This window comes from Nansenia antarctica, assembly GCF_963989245.1.
Source record: "Nansenia antarctica genome assembly, chromosome: 4".
Classification (NCBI taxonomy): Eukaryota; Metazoa; Chordata; class Actinopteri; order Argentiniformes; family Microstomatidae; genus Nansenia; species Nansenia antarctica.
Genome location: NC_137689.1, coordinates 59,355,872 through 59,367,455, shown reverse-complemented (window position 1 = coordinate 59,367,455; position 11,584 = coordinate 59,355,872).

The window sequence follows — 11,584 nt, the reverse complement described above, 5'->3', positions numbered from 1 at the left end:
AATCACTCCAATAAAACATACAAAAAAGACAAATTATGTTGAGACTATGAATTTGTATTTATGTAATTACCCATTTACAGTTTCAGTGTCAATTACTAATAAGCATTGACCAAGTTACAGTTTACCATTAGACAGGGGCCTATAGGCAGTTTCTTATAGGACATTTTGATTGGGGTGGCCAAGGTGGGACACAGAGCTAGTATGGGGTGGGCAAGGCATAGTGAACCATAATGAATGGCAGGTGATCAAAATGTGTAAATACAGATGTTCAATGCATCATATTGCTTCAACCTATGCACAGATAAATCATTATTGAATTCCAAAGTTCAGGTTAGCATCCATTGTAATGTTTATATTCAAGTTCAGGTTGTTGCTTTTATTTTTTAATTGTATTTTATAACACAGCATTAAACTAAAGGTACTATGCTATGCTAACCATCCACAACAACTTAAGTTGATATTACAACAGCATTAACATGCAGCTACCATTCTGTTCAGTTTTCTATTCCACTTCCATTCCATTTCTATTCCACCTATCACAGTCTCTGGGAAGCTGTGGTTATTTGAATATGTATATTTTTAATCAGTAAATATGTTCAGGATAGGCTACACATTTTATAAGAGAAATGTTTTCGTAGTGGAGTAAAGCCCTCATCTCTTCACAAGTTAGATTAGGGTAGCAACATTCATCTGCTTTTATCATGAGGTATAGGCCTACTGTAGGAAAAACATTTTACTTTAGGAAAAAATGACACCAAACTAATGATTCATTTGACTTTTTATTAAAGAAAAAAATGAATTACATAAACCAAACAAACCTTGACTCCAAACAAAGTATCTACTATAAAAACATTTTATGTAAACTTTTGAACTCTCATGAAAAATAGAGGACAATAAAGTATGTACTATAAAGTAATTTATGTAAACTTTAACCTCTCATGAACAATAGAGGATTATAAGAGTACAATACAGGTAGCTAGCTCTTGCTTTCGTCTTAAGGCCAATGCACACGGCCCCGATGTTGTCGCACCGCCGAATTCGATTCCATTGTTTTGAATGAGACAATGCACACGGCGTGCGATGCGATATTATCGCACGACAACATTCGATTCTCCATTCACACACCAATTGAAATAATTGAGAGTCGAATGTTGTCGTGCGACAAAATCGCACACCGTGTGCATTGGCCTTTACACTGCACAGTTGAAATATCCTGCTACAAAGTGCTTTCACAGACCATAATACAGGACTAGTTCTGGGTTCATTCATCTTAAATCAGATTAATTCTCCTGTTTTAGTGAAGCTGGCAAAAGTTTGATAACCTTGTCCATGTCAAGTAACTTAGCTCTTCTAGCCTCAATGCTGAGAACACCCAGGTTGCTCTGTCTGCTGTCTGTCATAGTTGTGCGTAATTAGTAGTCAGTATTACAACTTGTTCCATGTAAATACTAGGCCCTCATAATGCTGTGTAAGACTAAAAGATAACATGTCACAATATACTGTGAGGTCCAGGTGGGGCAGCATGTGCATGTGCATCACTGACATCACTGTCACTGTCGCCATCACCTATTGACATGGAGACCCTGTATCCTGTATCTTGGTCATTAGGTGAAGTACCCGAAGTCATAAAAATAATAACCATCATATATCTGGACATGGACACATTGGAGTCGCATATTTTATTTTGTTCTTTTGTGTTTTATATTGATATCTAAAGAATAGATTGTGTATGCTTAAGTGTGGGGTTTGTATTAGTCAAATTTCAGTCAAGTCAAGTTAAATATCATACATTTTGAGCAAAAGTGGACTGTAGAGTATTTGGGTTTGCATCTATTGCTCTAGCATTGTTTATTCTACCTGGCCTGAGTATGTTACGTCACTACGTTATTACGTACCTGTTGGACGTTTTGATTGATTGATTGAAAACTTTATTAGAAGATTTGCAGAAGTAGGTACATGAAAGTACATATTACATACAAGGTCAACTAACAGGATAAAAACCCAAGAAAGCCACTGGCTTATTTCAATTGGGGTCCTTGATTCTCCCAGCATTCCTATGTAGGACGTGACATGCAATGTAACGTTGTCATTACTCCAAGTAAAGAAGCTAGTAAACTACAGTCCGTTTCTCCGTGTTTATTTGAGTAGCCTACTAACCACAGTAGGTACACAACAGTGGCGACGAGGTGGTTGGAAAGTGAACCCTGTCTCTGATATGACCGAACTTGTTTCGCGGGAACAACAAACGGAGACTCCGACGTGAGTAGTGAAAGTGAAAGTCCAGTTATACAGCGTGGCAAGATGGCTAGAATTGGATCAATTGACCCGTTTGACGGCGCGACGGATGACTGGGTCGAATATACGGAACGCATTTCACAGTATTTCAAGGCAAATGACATTGAGGATGACAAACATGTTGCAGTGTTGCTGAGTGCAATGGAGGGGAAATCATATGGCCTGTTGCGCAGCTTAACTGCCCCAGAAAAGCCTTCCGTAAAAACATTCCAGCAACTGGTGGAGGTAATGAAAGAACATTTATCCCCAAAACCACTACTAATTGCTGAACGTTTCAGATTCCATAGACGAAATCAACATGAGGGTGAATCCATAGTCAGTTACGTGGCTGAGCTGAAGAGACTCACTGAACATTGTGAATTTGCAAATGGACTGAATGATGCGTTGAGAGACCGTTTGGTATGTGGCATTCTTGATGAGGCCATACGGAAGAGACTGCTAACAGAGGCCGGCCTCACGTTCAAAAGGGCAGTGGAAATCGCAGTCTCAATGGAAACAGCAGCCAGGGATGCTGTTGAACTGCAGACAGGAGTAAAGGCAGTAAATGTAAACAAAATGGCAACCGTCACACAAACAAGAGAGCAAGAACTGTGTTACAGGTGTGGGAGGGGCTCACATTCCCCATCACAGTGTAGGTTTAAAGACGAAGTCTGCAGACTATGTAACAAAACTGGACATATCCAGAGGGTGTGTCGCTCTGGAAAATCAAGAGTGAACAAAAATGAAAAAAAGACACAGTGGAGTGCGCAAAAGAACAGGAAAGTGCACAACATGGAGGAGGCTGCAGACGACGAGTCAGATGAGGAGAGTGAACATACCAATAGCTTGGATGTTTACCATGTCAAAGGAGGCGGCAGGGAAGCTATCTGGCTTGCACCACAGGTGAATGGCAAACAAGTACAAATGGAACTGGATACCGGCTCTGCAGTGTCAGTGATGACACACATTGACTTTGTGAAGTACTTTGGAGACCAGAAGCTGAACCCATCATCTATCCTCCTAAAAACATACACTGGAGAGAAAATCAAGCCCCTCGGAGTACTGCCTGTGGATGTACAACACAATGGTCAACAACGCATTTTGGACTTGTACGTCGTAAGAAGAGGAGGACCAGCGTTGTGGGGGCGAGACTGGCTGAGGAAGCTGCAGCTGGACTGGAAATCCATTAAGAGCCTGCAGGTGGCGCCAAACCCCACTCACAAGTCCACAGAGGTGAAACTGGAGAAAGTCTTGGATGCCGCAGCACCTGTATTCCAAGACGGCATCGGGACGTTAAAACACATCAAGGGAAAAATCGTTCTCCAAGACGGAGCCAACCCACGTTTCCACAAAGCACGCCCAGTTCCATACGCCATACGACAGAAAGTGGAAGCTGAGCTGGACCGCCTGGAAGCTGATGGGATCCTGTCCAAGGTAGACTGGAGTCCATGGGCCACACCCGTTGTCCCAGTAGCAAAGAAGTCAGGGGCAGTGAGGCTGTGTGGAGACTTCAAGATCACCATCAATCCTGTGCTACAAGCAGAACAATATCCATTACCCAGGATTGAGGACATCTTCGCAAACCTGGCCGGTGGAAAACGGTTCACCAAGGTGGACCTGGCTGAAGCCTATCTACAGATGGAGATAGAAGAAGACTCAAAGATGTTCCTGACGATAAACACTTTGAAAGGCCTGTACCGATACAACAGGCTGGTCTTCGGAGTGGCCTCTGCCCGGCCATATGGCAGCGAGCCATGGATCAGGTGTTACAAGGGATTCCAGGCACACAGTGCTACTTAGATGATATCATTGTGACGGGGGCCAACGATAACGAACACCTGGAGAACCTCCAGAAGGTCTTACAGAGACTTCAAGACTACGGACTCCGGGCCAGACGTGACAAGTGTGAGTTTTTAAAATCATGTATCACATACTGTGGCCACACCATCGATGCACAGGGCTTGCATAGATGCAAAGAGAAAATCGAGGCCGTCATGGAGGCTCCTCAGCCACAGGATGTACAGCAGCTGAGGTCGTTTCTCGGATTCATCAACTACTACAACCGGTTCATGCCTAACCTGTCCACGGTGCTCTACCCGTTGAACCAACTACTTCAGGCAGAACGGAAATGGAAATGGACCACAGAATGTGAACAGGCCTTCCAGGAAGTGAAGAAGCTTGTGACATCGGAGACAGTACTCACACACTACGACCCCTCCTTGCCTGTGAAGTTAGCATGCGACGCTTCGCCGTATGGTATAGGAGCCGTTATGTCACATGTGATGCGGGATGGGACCGAAAGACCAATAGCGTTCGCCTCACGCTCCCTGGCCCCGGCCGAGAAGAATTACTCTCAAATAGACAAGGAGGCGTTGGGCCTGGTCTGGGGCGTAAAACGGTTTAACCAGTACCTGTACGGCAGGGAGTTCATCCTGGTGACTGACCATCAACCGCTGGTCTCGATATTCAACCCCCAGAAGGCGATTCCCGTGACAGCTGCAGCACGGATGCAACGCTGGGCCCTGTTCCTAGGAGGGCACCGGTACAAGATCGAATTCAAGAGAAGACTGCAACACGCCAACGCAGACGGGTTGTCCCGGCTGCCACTTGACACAGCAACAACGACAAAGGGGGACAAGGAACCGGTGGAGATGTTCACACTCATGCAACTCGAAAGCCTCCCGGTGACGGCGGAAATGATTGAGAGAGAGACCCGGAAAGATGCAACTCTCTCACAAGTGTACAGAGCAACGCAGACTGGCTGGACAACCCACGAAGGGTCTCCCCTCACTCCCTATTACCGACGTAGGGACGAACTCACCATTGACTCTGGATGCCTTATGTGGGGAATGAGGATCGTCATCCCCACCAAGCTCAGGTCCAGGGTGCTGGAAGAGCTACACAGTGGCCATCTGGGAGTGGTGAAGATGAAAGCACTCGCCAGGAGCTACGTCTGGTGGCCGGGGATTGACCAACAGATAGAACAGCTCGCCATGCATTGCTCTGGCTGCCAGCGTGTACAGAATGAGCCGACAGTTGCACCTCTCCATGCCTGGGAATGGCCTGCATCCCCATGGCAACGTATCCACATTGATTTCGCCGGTCCATTCATGGGGACAACATTCCTAGTGGTGGTCGATGCATGTTCAAAGTGGCCAGAAGTGTTCACCATGAGCTCCACGACAACAGCCCACAAGATCGACGTGTTGAGAAGCCTCTTTGCAAGAACTGGTATCCCCGAACAGTTGGTGAGTGACAATGGTCCTCAATTCACGGCTAATGAATTCCAGATGTTCCTGAAGCTCAATGGAATTCGCCACATAACATCAGCCCCCTATCATCCGGCTACCAACGGGCTCGCCGAGAGGTTCGTACAAACTCTAAAACAAGGTCTGCGAGCTATGGCAGATGCCTCTCTCTCTCTACGTCAGAAGCTGGCCAATGTCCTGTTTGCCTACCGTAACGCCACTCACGCTACTACCAACCGGACACCCGCCATGCTGTTCCTGGGACGTGGGTTATGCTCAAGACTGGACTTGCTTAAGCCAAATCTGCGGCGGACTGTAATGGATCGGCAGATCAGACAGGGTCTAAGGGCGCACGACAGGGAAACACGTCAACTAGAGATTGGACAGACTGTGCTGGCCAGGGATTACCGTGGAGAACACAAGTGGGTGCCCGGCATAATCAAAGAAAGACAAGGGCCTTTGTCCTACACTGTAGAAGTAGCTCCTGACACTGTCTGGCGACGCCACCTTGACCAACTACGGAGGTCAGAGGTACGCACTGCAGAAGAGGTGGTGGATCCTGCTGCACGTATCACCGCTGCTCAGGAGAGCCTGAGCCTGCCTACCTCCAACACTGCTCAGGAGAGCCTGGGCCTGCCGACCTCCGACCGTGAAACGGGGTGTCTGCCTAGCCCTGGTCGGCCCCTGACCCCACGCCTGGGTCTCCCTGCTGGTGGTGCGAGCCCGGGGGTCACACCCCCGGAGGAGAGACGTTATCCAACACGCACCCACAGACCTCCAGACAAACTATCTCTCTGAATAAGACACTAGTGTGTTTAGTTATCCGTTTAAAGCAAGGGTATTGTTAGTTATGTTCAACCTAGTAAATGCTATGGTGTTTAATGTTGTTGTTATCTAGAAGGGGAGGAGTTGTAGAGTATTTGGGTTTGCATCTATTGCTCTAGCATTGTTTATTCTACCTGGCCTGAGTACGTTACGTCACTACGTTATTACGTACCTGTTGGACGTACCTCCCAGCATTCCTATGTAGGACGTGACATGCAATGTAACGTTGTCATTACTCCAAGTAAAGAAGCTAGTAAACTACAGTCCGTTTCTCCGTGTTTATTTGAGTAGCCTACTAACCACAGTAGGTACACAACATGGACCATCCTTTTTAAATGTAACTGCTGGATCACACTCAACTCCACTAACCTCCTCTTCTGGGTGTGTCTGGTCAACTGTAGGTGAAGTATCTGAATACACAGATATAATCTGTTACTGAGACTTCAGTAGGCCTGACTCTTTGCTCTGGAATATTTTACTTTGTTGTGTTTTGAATAGGTGAAAACAGGATGGTGACCTATCTCTGCTTACGGCCAAGCTCCACCTACTGCGTTGCGTCACCTCGCCATCGGCGTTGCGTCAACTTCCCGTTGTCCAAGCTCCACCTACTGCGTTGCGTCACCGTCAACGTTCTACCTGCTCCACTGTCATCTTTTGTATACGGGAATAATTTCACCCTTGACTGCAATATGTCCACAACAACAACATTTTCCAATCAGGGTAATATTTTATCTACATATTCCCAAATAGATAGTTGTTAGTTCAGTAGATGTTCAACTAACTGTCAACAACATTTCAACTAACTAACCACTAATCCTAAACCTTGCCCTAACCTTAAATCTAACCATATCCTTAACCATAAATCTAGTTACATATCAACAGAGTTGCAGTTGATAGTTTGAGCAGCTGTGGATCATCTATAAGGGAATAAAGTGTGACCCCAGTCAAGTATGAATTGTCATACTGTCATATGCTCCACCGAGCGCGCGGAGCCCGCGAAGCGCGAGGAGAGCTCAGAGCCCGAGGAGCCCGCGAAGCGCGAGGAGCGCTCGGTTATTAACAGAGACGTTCATAGCGGGAATTTCTGGATCAGGAGAGCGCCTACATTCTCTTACAACATCTCTTTCATCAATTATGGTTATGGGTACGTATAGCTTAATTTATCCACATCTGCTAGCGGTTTTAATAAACTTATTGAGGACACAAGTTGGGTTGTATTGACATAGAGCTGAATGTCGTACTTGCTGTCCGTGGTACTGACGCAGGTAGCCCATCACAGGACAAAAAACACCTCTAGCAAAAGTACCTCAGAGTAACGTAATTGTGTATGCTAGCTTTTTCTTTTTTACTTCAGGAAAGCATCACCCATTAGAACAGAATATAGCCTACAACAAAATGTGTATGTGTGCTAAATGGATATGTATCTAAACGTCCTCAGTGTTATAATAAATAAATAAATAAATAAATACACCAATTACAATTACATTGGGAATATACTTTTTCTCTTCTTCCCATCTCTGGCAGCTGCTTATAGGAGAGCACTGGCTCTTCTTTTACTCCTCCAAAGGCTTCGGAGAAGAGGAAGAGGGAGAAGATGGTGGGTTCATCCCTTGAACCAGAGGAGAAGAGAGCAGGGAGCTTTCATAGCAGTGTGATCTCTACTTTTAAGTATCTGTATTTATTCAAGTCTATCTAGTTTATCTTATCTTATTCATAGAGCCCACAAGCAGTTGGCTAACTTAAAAACTAAACTACCGGCTTTACAGTTGTTATGCACTTATATCATAAGCTCATAGGCTAGCTAGCTAACTATCTAGCTAACGTTAGCTGCTCATCCAACATTGAAAATCATATGTAGCTAGCTGACGTTAGAATTGTGATGTGTAGCATTATATCTTACGTGATAATCCAAGTGTGGACCCGATCTCACCCCATGCTCGGTCCTTCACCTGGGCATCATGGTACAATCGATCATTTGTCGCATATAAAAAATAATATTTTTCGACCTCAAGGATCAGCCGTTCGTCGTCCATTCCTGCAACAAGCTTTCAAGCACCTGTGGTGATTGACAGCTTGCAATAGCTGAGTAGTTGGCTACAAGAATGTTCAATCTGGTATTATCTCTATTAACCGCTGTGGTGATTTAACAGCTGATAAAAAAGTATAATATATATATCATAATATCAAGTACTACAAACAGAGCAAAACAATAAAACAACACCAGAAAACAACCAATAGGCTATACAATTATAACCAACAACTACAATTGTAAATATACCATTTATCTCATTGTGACATCTGCGTCCACCGTCAAAAATGTGCGGGGGATATCCCTTATTTTCGGGAAAATATCCCTTATTTTCAAATCCCAATGTTGACAATGTTGACAATGTTCTACAATAAACTGGGTGTACGCAATGATGATTTTAAACTCACCATGGTGTCAAACGATGAGGTGTTTAAAAAGCTGGGCGCTCTACACTCAGAAAAGGCCACGGGCCATGACAATATTCCAGCCAGATTTCTAAAAGACTCAGCTGCCTCCATTACCCCAATCATCACCCACATAATAAACCTCTCCATCAAACAGGGACACGTCCCCCTTGACTTTAAAATAGCAAGGGTAACCCCACTGTATAAAAAAGGAAGCAAATTAGACCCAGGCAACTACCGACCTGTTTCTATTCTTAATTCCATCTCGAAACTTATGGAAAAAATTGTTTATGAACAGGTTGATAGGTACCTTACCGAAAAAAATCTGATGTATGAATTTCAATCAGGATTCAGAACATCCCATTCCACTGACACATGCCTTCTCTATTTGAACGATCACATCAACCATGAGGTGGACTCGGGCAAGTACTGCGGCATGGTCATGCTGGACCTCCAGAAGGCCTTCGACACAGTAGATCACCACATATTGTTAGATAAACTGAAAGCAATTGGGTTCGATAGAACATCGGTGAGCTGGATGCAATCCTACTTAGAGGAGAGGGAACAGGTGGTTAGTGTGAACGGAACACTGTCCCCCCCCCTCCCAGTGACCTGCGGCGTTCCACAAGGAAGCATATTGGGACCTTTACTGTTCCTAATATATGTGAATGACATGTCATCAGCATGTGATTGCAATTTGTTCCTGTTCGCGGATGACTCGGCTCTGCTGGTCTCTGACAGGGACATATTGCAGGTGGAAAAAGCGCTAAGCACTGAACTGAGTAGAATCTGCATCTGGCTAGCTGACAATAAACTATCAATACACCTAGGTAAAACTGAAACCATCCTATACGGATCCCCATCTAAACTCAGAAAGGCTGAAAATTTTAAAATAAAAGTGGGTAACATTAATATCACAAGAAAAGCGGATATTACATACCTGGGCTCCATCTTAGAGGCAAATCTTTCCGGAGATAAAATGGCAGCAAAAGTAATCAAAAAAGTGAACCATAGAACTAGATTCTTGTACAGGATATCCTCACATGTCAGTAAAAACACACTGAGGACCCTATCAGGAGCTCTCATTCAATGTCACTTCGACTATGCCGTAACATCATGGTACTATAGAACCACAAAGGCCCATAAAACAAGACTCCAGACAGCCCAAAATAAACTGGTTAGGCTTCTGCTAGGCCTCAACCCTAGGACACATCTAACCGCTGCTCATTTTTTGAGCCTTGATTGGCTACGAGTAGTTGACAGAGTGCAGCAGCTTGCACTGGGCCTGGTCTTCAAGATACGCTACACCACAAAGACACCCAAGTACCTGTCAACATACTTCCAAAAAGTGAACAACGTCCACACATACAACACCAGAGGAAGCTCCACGAACCACCTTCAACCGCGGTGCACCACAAACAAGGGGTTAAACTCGTTTGCAAACTATGCAGTAAAAATGTGGAACGCCCTTCCTATAATCTTAAAGGAGTGCAAAACACTGGCCACCTTCAAAACCACTCTCAAAAAACATTTACAGGAGGCTGCAATCCGTAACTGGACCCTCTAAAACAACAAAAACAAAAACAAAAATCAGATTAAAAGACCCGAACTACCCACTGTACATACTTTGTGTTTTGTCCCCCGCCCCCACCTGTGGTGTATGTCCCCACCTGTCCTACCCGATACCTTATGTTTTGTTGTATTGTTCTTCCCATGATGGATGTACGTTTATCTTGTAGATAGTAATAGTTATTTGTCTGTATTATCTTGTAGATAGTACTAGTTTTTTTCTTATGTCTGTCTTACATGTAACGATGAATTGAAAATCAAGGACCCCAATTGAAATAAGCCAGTGGCTTTCTTGGGTTTTTATCCTTTTAGTTGACCTTGTATGTAATATGTACTTTCATGTACCTACTTCTGCAAACATTCTAATAAAGTTTTCAATCAATCAAAAAAAAGACAGGTATGTTGTAAAACAGAGAGATGTATTTAATCATTGTCAGTATTAACATTGGTAATCACCAAGCCAACTTCCCAAACTGTGGTTCCAAACATTTGAGATGCATGAAAGTAAAGCGGCACTGCATATCATCACCATGGATTTTTATTTATTTATTATTATTATTATGCGGGTAGATTTTTGCAATGAATTGTTCAGGTACTGTTAGGTGGCGGTATTCTAAAGGTGCACTCTCTTTCCGAAGTTCCCTCTCTGACCACGAGAGGCGGGGAAAGAAAACAACGGAAGTCTGTCATTATAGTCAGTACCCAATCATTTGAAGTGTCCTGTCCTTCCTCCACAAGACAGACCTAGTCTAGACTAGAGGATATAGAGAGCAGAGCGGAGTATCACTCTGAACTGTAGAGGGCAGTAATGCGCGAAAGCGTCTACACTGCCGGAAATTCGAACAGAAGAAGAAGAAGAAGTACCCAATCATATAGCCCCTTTAGAAAAAGCAAACATTTAAAAGTTCGAGCGCAGTTTGCACTGTCGGTTATCAGACTGTGAATTCGCCAAGTAGAATCGCCTAACCTACCCAATACAATATGTCAGTGCGGAGAAGGTAAGTTGTTTAACATGAGTATCACTCAATGTTTGTCGCTCTATCGAGCTAACTAGATTAGCACTCTTTCGATGTTCTAGCTAGCCTAGCTACCCTAACCCAGATTGTTATTCCTCCTTTGGCTGCATTCTGACATTCATTAGCCCTCAAACTAAGGTAATCATGAGTCATGACTCTCGTATTCAAGTCGACTCTACGTATGATGCAGAAGCCTACTGTAGGTCGATTAAGCAATAT